Consider the following 12,765-nt stretch of genomic DNA (forward strand, 5'->3'; position numbering starts at 1 on the left):
CCTTTTAGTAACACATAGTGAAGAAGGCACACATGTCCACCCGTTGCAAACTCAAACCCTTCATACCGTTGCAGGACTTCCTGACAGTAGTGCAGGCCCCTATGGTCTCAAACATGTATGGGGGGAAAATGCCCTCCTGACATGGCTACCAGCCGCTCGCTTGGCTCCCCTAAAAGTAGTCCACCACACTGCAGCAAGTCTTAGAACGAGTGCGCTTCCTCTCCACGCCAGGATAGTGTTCGAGGCTGCATGCATCCTCTACAAAGCAGTCCGCAGTACGGCACCAGCATACCCTGCAGCTAAGATCCATATATCTGCTGGCACATGCTCCTCGTGCAGAAAATCGACTGACCGGATCGCAACTAGTCCGCAAAGAGGACCGGCAAAAAATACTTCTCTTTTCATGTACCCACCGTCTGGAACGCTATTTCCACAATCTGCTCTGAACGCCCCCACAATTCTTTTTCGCAGACCTCTGAAAACGTGGCTTTTTCAACACCTGATAATGGACTAATCCCAATAGACACACAGACCGCACCTCACAGTACTGCGCTACTGTTCAAAGATGCCAGCCAACACGCTGGCTACCAACACCATGTACAGTGCTCCGCTGCTCTCAAGCTGGGTCTGTACTTTAAACAATCAAATAAATAAGGTTTACTGCACCTCCAAACTCTTTATGAGGCCCTTAGTATCCATCTAATAGATCCAATCCCCCCCACATGTGCCTAGAAAAACAAAGAAAGGCATTTCAGGGTCTACTATGTGATGAACAACTGTTGGGGGCAGTTGGAATCACTGGGGTGCAATTACGATGAGATTTCCCCATCTAGCAATGTGGGGCAGCGGAACACTGGATTTATTTGCCACATAATAGTACAATGCATTCAAAGTAATTGTCGAGAAAGAACATATTGAAGTAGACAATAGATAGTCATTTTCACAAACTACTGCCCACTTTTGTCAGTCTAATATCACGACTTCACCCAGACTCATTTCTGAAAACATATATAGAAACATGGTGGATCTGAAAAGTTCTGCCGTTTTTTTGGGGATAACATCATTTAAGTTTGTCTACATTATGAAGCACTACAAGTAACCAGAACTGGCAGAGCATCTCACAGTGGACATGAGATGGAGTGAGATATCTTTGAAGGCGAGGCAAAAGTCCAACAAGGCTTTTTGCCCCACCAAATGGCTTCATAGCATGCACATCAACCAAACCCTGGATTTTCAGTAAGCAGCCATTTGTATTCTCGGAATTATACCTTTGTTTTTCCCAAAAACACCCAAACGCAAAAAGGTATCGGTGTGACAGAGGCATGATCATGTCAGTGGGCCAGGGGGGGGTAAGAGGGAGATGGTGGGACCTCAGCCTCCAAGACCCCCTCATGTGCCATTCCCATAATGGACATGGGAGCAACTGAGAAAACCCAGACTGGAGCCAAGAGAAAAGAATCAAGAGCAGCCAGTAAATAGACCTAGAATTTCCCTACCATACAGCATTCAAAAACCCAGATGGGACCCAGGCTAATGTCGGGAGTTGTCAGAAAATGACCCGAGTGTGAGGAGAGACTGCAGGGGGACAGGAGACACACAGGTACCCTCACCAACCCGAACTGGCAACAACAATTGACAACACCGGAGGATAGCTACAACAACAGTGACTGTTTCCAAAACTGTGCTGGAAAAGCGGAAAGGATTTAAAAGGAATTTCTTTAAAGCTGCTCATCTATGCAATCCAGCTCCTGGGGAAAAGACAGACACTAATTGGTGCATAGAGTCCGGCGAGCGCTGCAGACAAAGGAAGGGGAGTGGGAGCCAGAACCACAGTATAAAAGGGGACAGAAAGAAGGGCAGTGTGTGAGTTGTTTGAGTGCGGCCAATGGAGGTGAAGGCAGACCAACAGAGAGGAAGAGCGTGGAGGTAGATTACACATGCAGTGTGCAGTGGGAGGTATTTCTGAGGGAGAGTGGTACCAGTTTGTGAGGGTGAGGCAGTGAATTAAATGTTTTTGTGAAGACGAAGGTAGTGGTGAGGAAATCATGGGAGATAGGAGTAGGGGAGTGGCAGCAGTAAGTAGAGTGAGAGAGAATGCTAAACCTGTAGGATTGGTTTAAACGGGCTCCCGAAGGAGCTTCAAAGAAGCTATTATTCATTTAATTTCCTTTAGGTTGAGGTAAAGAAGTGTGGGAAAAACAACAATAGGCTACATTCTATGTACCCAGTCATTTCACTTACCATGTAAAGGTCATAATCAGAGCTTTGAGAAGATTTAATGGCAGGGCACCGAGGCTTCCCATTATGCAAAATATTTTTTTTTTTGCTAGCAGCAAAAATTTAACCAATTCAAATAGTGTCTTCTTTGTTTAGGGAATACATATCCCACATGGCCTTGTATTGTCCATAAAGATAGTGCAGGCTATCTGGTCTACTGGCCACCATAAAGAAGTAGCATCACCAGCACACGTCCGATCTTTCTTGCTTCTGCCTCTAGGAAAGTAGAGTATCCGGTTTCCTTATTTTCATTCTTGGATTGTATTACCTTGTTTAAGTAGGTGACTTACTGTTTGCTGATGCGCGAGTTTGCTCTTTGTAATATTAAAATCTGGTGGCTGTGTTGCCCTGTACTGGTCATTACGTGCAACAGCCCCAACAGAGAATAAATCAGGAGCGCCGCCACCCCAGAAGAGACTATTTGTTTGTGTACCCTTCCGCTGGACCACTTCCCATGGGGTTTGTGCGTTTTGGTTGGCCCCCAACCGGCCGAATCTTCTTCCCCCCCCCCCCCCCCAACAAAAATGGTAGTTAAATGGTGGGTTTGGGTAAAACAATAAAAATGTGACCACTTAAGATTGTATTGAAACACAGATCCTATTTTCTTGAGCAGGACTTGTGCATTGTCCAATGAAGAACATTGGTTGGTACTCTTGTTCAGAGGAGAATTTCCTAGCATTTCAGTGCTGGACTGCCTTTGTGGATGGGACAAAGACTGATATATCAATTTGCATTTCTCCTCTGTGAAAGGTACAGTGAGCTAAAACATAGTTGTAGACCCGACCCTCCCGAGTGGCACCTTCCCATAGAACAGAGTATTTGGCCATGTTCGTTCTCGGTAGAGGGGTTCCCACACTTTTTGTGCATGAAATATACTGTGCCACATACGGAAGGGGAGACCATTTAGCAGAGCTTGATTTGGGTGTAGTATAGATTGAGGATCAAACAATGTCCACTGACAATTCATGTACACTACGAGACCCTAGTGCTCGTAAATCAATTTGGGCTCCCTTTTTCTGGCAATATTACCTCCTCTAAAGGCGTCAGTATCATATAAGTCGCTCGTTCCCAAGGGAAAAACATTTTCAGTAAAATTCATAAGAGAAAGCAGTAACCAAACGTGCTCCCTCAGCTGGTCTCAACTCCTCCCAGCCTGAGGGTCTCATGGGCATGGTAGCTGTAGCCAAAATAAAATAAGTACCGGGACCGGAGGACTTGGAGAATAGAACTCAATAGTACTATCCAGAGGTTACCGCCAAGATGCCCATTTGGATGTATTGCCCTCTCTGCCAAATACAGATTTAGAGAGAAGAGCTGCCAAGCGAGGTCCGGGGGGCCTGGGCCTCAGAATCCGCCCTAGGTAAAGATTTCCCAAACTGATAGAATTGTTATTTTATTTTTTTTAAAGGCATCATTCATAGGTTTCCAATAAATCAGAAATAGATGAATCAATAAATTAGGCCAAGGCTCTTGCATCTTGGTTCTGATTTTTCACCACCTCAGGAGTGCCAAAATATTAATCTACTGAAGACCTCTGCCCCCTCTTGGTGCTTCTTGTTACGAACATGTGAATGACTCAAGAAACGTCAGAAGTGTAATATTAATTTATGCCATTTCCGGGGTGTCGGCTTTCCCAATTGTGCCCTTGAAACAACCCCAAATCACGGCCATGGTGGTTTTGTATGTTGATCAGCGCAGAACGCAGAGATTGAAAACACCATATGCATGCTACTTCATTGTATGGGAGGGTATTAATTTGTGTTAATCAAATCTTAACTGGTCACTTTTTTTTTGTTGTTGAAAGAGCAGTGGGCTAAAATTGTCCCTCAAGGTGTCGGGGACTCACACCGACACTTGAACCTCAATCAAGGTTTTTTCCACAATGTGATCAATTTTACAGAGCAGGGCTCCCAGAGGACATCACCCCCTGCCCCTTCTAAAATGTGGAGGACACAGTCATTATCTGCCTAACTGGCTAAACAATCACAGGAGACCAAAGTATTCTAGAAACAGTACAAAGCTGCGCAGAGTTTCCTGCTACAGATGAACCTCCTATAGGGACTACGGTTTGTCTTAAATCAGGACAAACGTGTGATGGTTCCTTCACGGGTTATTGTAGGGCTTCAGGCTCAATGCAATATCAGTGTCATTACACCTTCCAGGAAACAAAAGGTCCATCAAATGAACGTTTTTATTTTTGACCCATGTAGTTTATACTAATTCAACATCTGGCCAGGATCCTGGGCCTGCAGACCCCTTTTGTTCAGACCATTTTCCCCAGGTCCTTTTATTAAAGGTGTCTGCAGAGATTGAAGATCAACTGTTTGTGAGGAGCGATCATACAGAGATTGGGTTCTCCTCTTCTAAGAAGTCAGGACAGAAAGAAGGCTGCACCATGCAGAGGCCTAGAACAACAGGTACATGTTTGGTGTATCCCGCAGACTACTATAGAATTGGATACAAGTCTGGCAGGATTGTGTGCTAGGTTTGGAGTCAGTTTAACTGGTGAGCCATGGTCCGAGAAGAAGTCCACAGTGCATATAATGTTGGTTTACCTGCAGGTTCTTTTGCGATCATCTCATTTGCAAAAGACAGCATTCAGTGTACAACTGAACTATGGCTAGACAACGCAATGGTACTTAACATCAACAAATCGGGAAGTGCTCGCTCAAGAAGTTAACAGACCTAGGCAGGAATTATTTGCAATTTTGCCTACCTCACAGCAACATGGTCCATACGACTATTTGCCAAGGAACTACATTACAGTCACACATTAGTGCTCTTGTCATTTCCAAGAGTCCTGCAACTGCCACCCTTATCCCCCTCCCTTTTTTTGGCATTTTGGCCCCACTGGGGTCTGATGGAAATAAGACAGTTCTGCTTACAAAGTAAATGTTTATTTCCCCCTTTTCTACAGTTGCAGTCCAGAATCCGAGACCCTGCTCATATAAGCATATTTGCGGAAGAGGCATGCATTACACTTTCACTTCTTTTTCTCTTATCCCAAGGGCGTTCCAGGCATTCCTCCTGCAGAATGCGTTGGTACTGATCTGTCCATTTTGGACTTCCAGGCCTGGATCCCAGCAGTCCCGGAAAAGAGCATAGATCTACTGATCCTTTAGCCCCACACCCCTGTCCTGTCCTGAGGGTCATCGTCCATTAATAACAGACAGGTCATTCCAAGATGGCCACCGGCACTAGGTAGACGTGCCGACGGCGCTCTCCGGACCCGTTAGATGAAAGGTGCCCACCACCCCGTCTACGGTCTGATGAGCGATTTTACGTGCTCCTCCAAGGCGGTAGTGAAAAGGAAAATAAGCGGGGCGCGCCAGCTGTCACGGGAGAGCAGTGTGTAAGGTCCGACGCCTGAAGCGTTCGGGCGGGCGCCGAGGAGTGGAGTACAGCAGCACGGAAGCGAAGGAAGAGGTGCCCCCCCTCAGAGAGGCGGAGTGGAGGTTCGCGATGCCGGAGATCCCAGCGGACTCCGCCACGAGGGTGGCACATGGCAGAGAGACGGCTGTGGGGAGCTGGGGTTTGCCGGCGCCAAGCTAGTGAGGAGAATCAGGAGTTCGGCCCCGCGAGCCGCCCGCTCCCGCTGGCAGGCCCGAGTCCGTCCGAGGGGCTGGGGGTACGAGCGGAGGCTCCAGTGGTCGCGGCCTTGTTGGAGAGAGAAGACCAGCAGTGGCGAGCGGGAGCGGCCCCTGCCTGTTGGCTGTCCCCGGGGTAACCAGCGAGGGGGAGAGGGGAAGGAGGACCCCCCCCTCGAGTAACTGACCTGAAAGCAGCGGGCTGAGGAGCCCGGGACCAGCGGGCTCCCCCGACCGGTAAGTGGAGTGGCACTGCGCAACTCCAGATCAGATAGAGGGAAAGCTGGGGTGCGTGAAGGTGTGGGGCCCCCGATCGCAAAACGGCGCTCATTTTAGCTATGTGAGCAGCGCAAAGGCTCTGAGCGGTTCGGGACTGTGCCGCCGCTCCTCGGACGATTGGGAGGTGAGCGGGGTCGCTGCCCGCGCCCCTGGAGGTTGGGGGCCTGCCCTGGCTGAAGACTATAACAGAGGAGCCACGAACATACAAGAGCTCCCTGCGGGGGATAAGGAGAGTCCCCAGCGCCGGCATACTGGACTGTAGGTGAAGCATCAAGAGGGAGGCCGGCCGGGCTCTGACTGGGGTCGGAGGGGAAAGGCGGTCTCCCTGAGTGTCTCCCTCAGACCGCCCAGGAGCTGTGAAGGACTGGTGTAAGGCGGCAACGGCAGAGATATTCCCGCTGAGAAGAAGGGAGCGCCATGTCTGCAAAACCCAAAGGGAAAGGGGGGAGAGTGTTGCAAGCATCGGGGGAAACCCCAGGCACCCTGCAGGCGTTGTGGCCAGCTCAGTCTATGCGGGACGGCCCCGGGGCCTCCCGGGACGAACAGAAGATGGACCCACGCAAGGGGAATCAGAGGACGCGACACCCTTACCTCGACAGGAAATCTTGGGGGAAATACATGCTCTGCAAGCGAACCTAGCAAAGACCTTCCAGGAACAATTCCAGCTGATGCGCAATGACCTGAATGAAGCTAGGAGAAATAACCGATGCCCTGCAGAAAGGGCTCCAAGAGGTGGATACGGACATTTCAGCTAGTGAAGCAATAGAAAGGCTAGATATTGCCACTAGAAATCTTGAAATTCAGATGGAGGACTTAGAAAACAGGTCCCGTAGGATCAACATAAGAGTGAAAATGCTGCCTGAATCAGTGCCAGATAAGAATCTGAAGGTGGTGCTCCAGGGCATCTTTGCGGATATCCTTGAGGAGGGTAGTCTGGAGAAGGTAGAGCTGGATCGGGTGCACAAAACCTGGCGATTGCTCAGAGGTCAGTCAGCAAGACCAAGAGACGTCCTCGTTGCATTTACGAAGTTCGCTCAGAAGGAAGCGGTTCGCAGGGCAGCACGACAAAAGGAACCGATTATGTATGAGGGCCACCAGGTCGCTCTCTTTCAAGATCTGGCAAATACCACACTCCTGAAACGGAAACAAATGGCACCACTGCTGAAAGTCCTCAATGAGAAATCAATCCGATACAAATGGACCTTCCCGTTTGGCCTGCTTTTTGAATGGGAGGGGACTCAGAGGCGGATTACCTCCCTCCAGGAAGGGTTTGATCTTCTGCAGCTAGACCTCGAGGATGCCCCAGCAGCTCTGGGTCAGAAAGCTTTGAGTAGCCGACCTAGACCTCGACCATGGGAATGGACGACAGTTGGGGACAAAAGGAGAAGAGAGGCCAAGAATGGCAATCCATGGTTCAAAGGGAAACTTAGCGAACCGCGAGGCGAGGCTGAGCCAGAGTCCTAAAAGGGAAAGGTAACAACAGGGGGGTGGGCCTCTAGAAGGGAGATGCAGCTAGAGGGTTGCAGGTGGAGCAACCATGTTGGAACCATAAGGGCGATGTTGCCAGAGTTGGGAGTGGAGAGAGCACAGGAAGGTTTTGCCTTTGGGGGAGGAGGGGGTGGGGGGGGGGGTGGGGGGTGGGAGGGTAGCGGCGACTGGTGCGGGGTGGGGGGGCAAGCAAAAGGGGCACTCCAGCGTAGCAATAATCCTTTTCTTGATGAATAACTCCTTAAGTGGCTAACCCATAACGTAAGAGGGCTGAACACCCCTCTTAAAAGGAAGAAGTGGAGCACTTTACACAGAAGGAACAACCAGACTTCATGGGGCTTCAGGAAACGCATTTGCTGCGGAAAGATCAGGGCAGACTGAAATTGCGAGGTTTTGATCAGATTCTCCACGCCCCGGGCCAAGGTAAAACAAAGGGCGTAGCCCTGGCCATTCGTAGTTCAGTGGGCTTCACGGTTTGTGATGAGACCAGAGATAAGGAAGGGAGGTATATAGTGGTCAGGGGAAAGTACTTGGATGCTCCCTATACAATAGTCGTGGTGTATGCTCCCAACTCCGGTCAGGAGCAGTTTCTGCATCGGATCTTAAAGGTGCTAGAAGAGCAGAGTTGGGGTCCAGTTGTTCTGTTGGGGGATCTGAACACAGCATGGGATAGGGATAAGGACAGGGCCGGTAGACGAGGGGGAGGGGTAGGGGCAACAATAACTGGGGAGTTAAAGGAGAGGATTGTCAGGATGGGGATCCGGGACGTTTGGAGGGAAATGAAGGGGGATGAAGATGGCTATACCTTCTTCTCAGGGGTCCATGGCTCACAATCTAGAATTGACTATATATGGGTATCAGCAGGCTTAATGGGGAAAGTTCGGGAAGTCTACACTGGTCCAATTGGGATAGCAGATCACAAGACGGTTTCTATGATTACGGACCTAGGCCGGAGGGCAAAGGCGATCTGGGGCTGGAAACTACCAGGGGCAATACTGAGGGACCCGGAAATCCGGGGGCGGGTTGAAGAGAAAATCAAGGTCTTTTTTTAGATCAATGGGAAGGATGATACGGGGGAGGGGATAAGGTGGGATGCATTTAAGGCCACTATTGGGGGGAGTTTATTGCGGCATCGGCCCATCGGGCGAAGCAACTACAGTCATTAGAAACCCAATTAGAGGCAGAAGTGGAAGCGGCTAGGCAGGCAGCGGGAGGTACCCCCTCCCGTAAGGCTATGCGAGCCTATAGGAAGGCGGTAGGGCAACTGGAGCTTCTACGCACAAAAAAAGCAGAGGGTGCCATGTTAGCAGTAAGACAAAAGTATTATGCCAAGGCTAATAAATTGGATGCACTCTTGGCGCGTTTGTTGGGGGGAAAAAAGAGCAAGGAATGCGATCACGGCGCTGAAGATAGACTCAGGGGTCCGGGTTACGAGGCAGGAGGACCTACAGGAGGCTCTAGCGGAGTACTATGATTCCCTGTATACCTCGCAGCATCCCTGCAGTAAGATGCAAGAACAATTCCTGCAACGGGTACACCTGGGGGAAATTAGTAGGGAAGTGAGGGACTCACTTAATCAGGAAATTTCGGAGGAGGAGGTAAGAGGGGTGATAAGAGATCTCCCGGTACATAAAGTCCCTGGCCCGGATGGCTATACTGCAGCTTTCTATAAGCTCTTTGTCTCGCAGGTGGCCCCACAACCTACGTCCTTATACAACTCCTTCCGTCGATCGGGTAGAATTGCCCCTTCCATGGAAGAAGCCAAAGTTACACTTATACTCAAACCTAACAAGAACCCAGAAGAGAGGACGTCCTACCGCCCTATAGCTTTGATTAACATCGACGCTAAGATTTACACTAAAATCCTGGCGAGGAGACTTGACTCCATCCTCCCACAGTTGATACACCCTGAGCAAGCCGGGTTTATTAGGGGAAGGCAAACGGCAGATAATATTAGGCGAGTGGCCCACATAGTTGAAAAAGTGCGTAAAACGAACACTCCCGCGGTGCAGAAAAGGCTTTTGACCGCGTGGAGTGGACGTTTCTATTCTGGGTAATGGAAAAGATGGGCTTCGGGGGGGAGTTTATGGCAATGGTTAAGGCTAACTCCCAGAACCCCACGATTAGAGTAATGCTAAATGGGGTACCTTCGAGGCGGGTACTTCTACAGAGAGGGACGAAGCAGGGCTGCCCTCTCTCCCCATTACTTTATGCGATCTACCTGGAACCGCTCTTGCAGGCTATCAGGGAATCCGCTGAGATTCGGGGCGTTCCTTTTGTGGGATGCACCACAAGGGTTAGTAGGGATAAGAATACAAAAGGAATACCATAGGTGACTATTAGCTTATTTATTCAGCTGATGTCACAAAGGGTATGGATTCAGTTTCCCATTGTGTTTTAGTAGTTTTTTTGAAACAACACTTGCCTAAAAATTGGCAGACATATTGAAAATAGAACAAAGAGAGCAAACTGAAGCTACAATTCAAATTCTTAAAACATGGTCATAGATTTGCTAATACAAGTACATAAAAGCAGAGTAATTTTACAGCAATTATGGTAAAGAAACACCTAGAACGTGAAACTGTAAATAGTGAACCGGAGTTTAGTTGGTTACCTCCCCAAAATATCCAGTACACCTTGGAAACAACTATCAGGATGTTTTTGTGAAGACTAAACTCCGGTTCACTATTTACAGTTTCACGTTCTGTGTGTTTCTTTACCACTATGTCTGCCAATTTTTAGGCAAGTGTCGTTTCAAAAAAACTACTAAAACACTATGGGAAACTGAATCCATACCCTTTGTGACATCAGCTGAATAAATAAGCTAATAGTCCCCTGCGATATTCTTTTTGTATTGTTATCCCTACTAACCCCGAGTATACAGTTCCTTTGATACTTAGCATGCGAAATGTTATAACCTTTGCATCAAATAATAATGTAAAGGGTAATTGATGTAAATGTATGTGGCAGGACGCCATCCTTTTGTTTAAAAAAAAAGCCATGCAACTAATAGCGCAAAGATGGAAAAGCTCTGAAGTCCCTAAGTGTCAGGACTGGTTGCGGAAGGTCTGGGAAATTGTGGCTTTGGAATGGGCGACTTACGCCATGAATGATAAAGTGCAGTCCTTTGCGGCGGACTGGGGGAAGTTCTGTCCGTGCTTAAAGATGACTTTAGGGTGATGTGGTGCCCGCAGCGGTTGAGACTTTTGGAGTTACAATAAATATGGAGATGCAGCCTGGATGAAAGGACAGTTAGGAGTTTTGACGCTAGTCGCCGAGGGGGGTTGGAGGAGAGGGAGCGAGGGTGGAGGGGTTGTTTTCATTCTGTTTGTTCCGTTATAAAATATCAATAAAAAGAGTTTACAAAAAAAAACAACAGACAGGTCTCATTCCCCCCCCCACCCCCCCCAACGCATGGAAGATAGTGTGTGCATCGAGTGCCATACAGGGCATTTCGGTAATGGCTGTAGACTTCCTTAAGGAATCTTGGGTCCCTGGAACTACGAAAATACAGGTTTCTGCCTTGAAATATTGGGTTAGCTGGTGTTGCTGCACTTGGATCACTTTTCAGTGCCTAGGGTAGAAGTTGTGAATTTTCTAGGTCACGTGGACTTGTCTTAGTTCAAGCAGTTAACATTTACAGATTCGCTATTTTATCCCGACATTCCAACATGATACATTTCAGGGCAGACCCGTTCGCCAGCATCTACTAATTTGCATACCTCACTGAGGCATACAGTTTAAGCAACCGTCATAACCTAGACGTTTGGTTCTTTGCGATATAAATGTAGTACTTTTTCTATTCAACGCCTGGCATTTAAACGTGGAAAGAATTACAAACATGGTAATCAATGTTTTTTCTTTTTTGGATGGGGGTCCCCAAAGCCCCCCCTCGCTCCACATATTTGTACCTATTCCCTAGCCCCCAACACCTTATCTGCCCTTTCCCACCCACCCACCCTTACATTTTTGTTTACCATTTTCATAATTCTTTCCACGTTTAATTGCCGGGAGTTAAAATTACTGGTGATGAAAGGACCCCTGGAAAAGGGGCTTACTTGTTTTTAGAGGCTTTGTTTGCTAAATTGGTTACTGTTCTCTGGTCCCATTTAAGAGGGTTAAAGTTTAGGGGGTTCCAAAAAAGGGAGCAGCAGAACCCCCTGAAATTGAATTCTGCTTTAAAAATAGGAACCAGCACCTCACTGACATCAACCAGTTCTAGAAGCCTAAAAAGCACCAAACAACATATAGTCTTCTATCAATGTCTCCCTCTTGCACGAGCACAGCACGAAACATGTGCAGCACAGTTCTTACACACTCTCTAGGCCTGATAAAGACTTTATCCGTCAAATGCAAAAAAATGAAAATAAATTGAGATATAAGCTTGGCACATTCTCCATAGACATCCACACACGTTTCTCACGCCCTGGTCTCACTTCAGTCTTGAAATAACAGTGATGCTTCCGGATATCTAGAATATACGAGCTTCTAAGAGCAAAGGTAGGGAAGGAGCTTCTTCAATTGAGGCAGGACTGGGAGGGGGAAGTAGGAGGACCCATGACAGATGAGCAATGGGAGAGAACCCAAAGGTACCATAAAAAGGTATCCCAGAATGCGAGACTCCAACTCCTCCAATTGTATGTCACTCACAGGGCTTATTTGACTCCCGGGAAAATTGCAAGGTTTGGAGGCTCGGCTACGCAGAAATGTCCCAGGTGTGGGGAGGTGGAAGCGGGGCTGCTACACATGTTCTGGACTTGCCCGGAGGTGCACAGATTTTGGGATGAGATTAAAACTAAATTGGCTGGTGGGGAAGTGGAGCTGGACGTGGGATCAGCTTGGCCATGCATGCTCGGGATTTTTCCCAGGCCACGGGATTTAAAGCACATAAGCAAAATGAAGGGCTTAGCCTACATCCTGGCCAAGCGCAGGATCGCAATGGGTTGGAAGGCGGCCCAGAGACCCAAGGTGGAGCTATGGTGGACGGACCTCCTCAGATGGGCGGAGGCGGAATCCGTAGTTTGGTTTGAAGCGGTTACTAGGGGGGGGGGGGAGAGGAGGAAGTAGGGCCCTTGTTGGCCTGGCGGCAATTGGTGACCTCTATGGCAAACCCTCACCAAGACAATAACGAATC

At 48.4% G+C, this 12,765-nt stretch overlaps 1 protein-coding gene across 2 annotated transcripts in view; it reads right to left on the reverse strand.

Annotated features, from left to right (window-relative positions):
* Window positions 1-12,765, reverse strand: part of COMMD5 (COMM domain containing 5) — a 375,299-nt gene that overhangs the window by 289,677 nt on the left and 72,857 nt on the right. The gene's annotated exons all lie outside the window — the stretch shown is intronic.

Source organism: Ambystoma mexicanum, chromosome 5p (genome assembly GCF_040938575.1).
Source record: "Ambystoma mexicanum isolate Mex_15411 chromosome 5p, UKY_AmexF1_1, whole genome shotgun sequence".
In the NCBI taxonomy this organism is placed as follows: Eukaryota; Metazoa; Chordata; class Amphibia; order Caudata; family Ambystomatidae; genus Ambystoma; species Ambystoma mexicanum.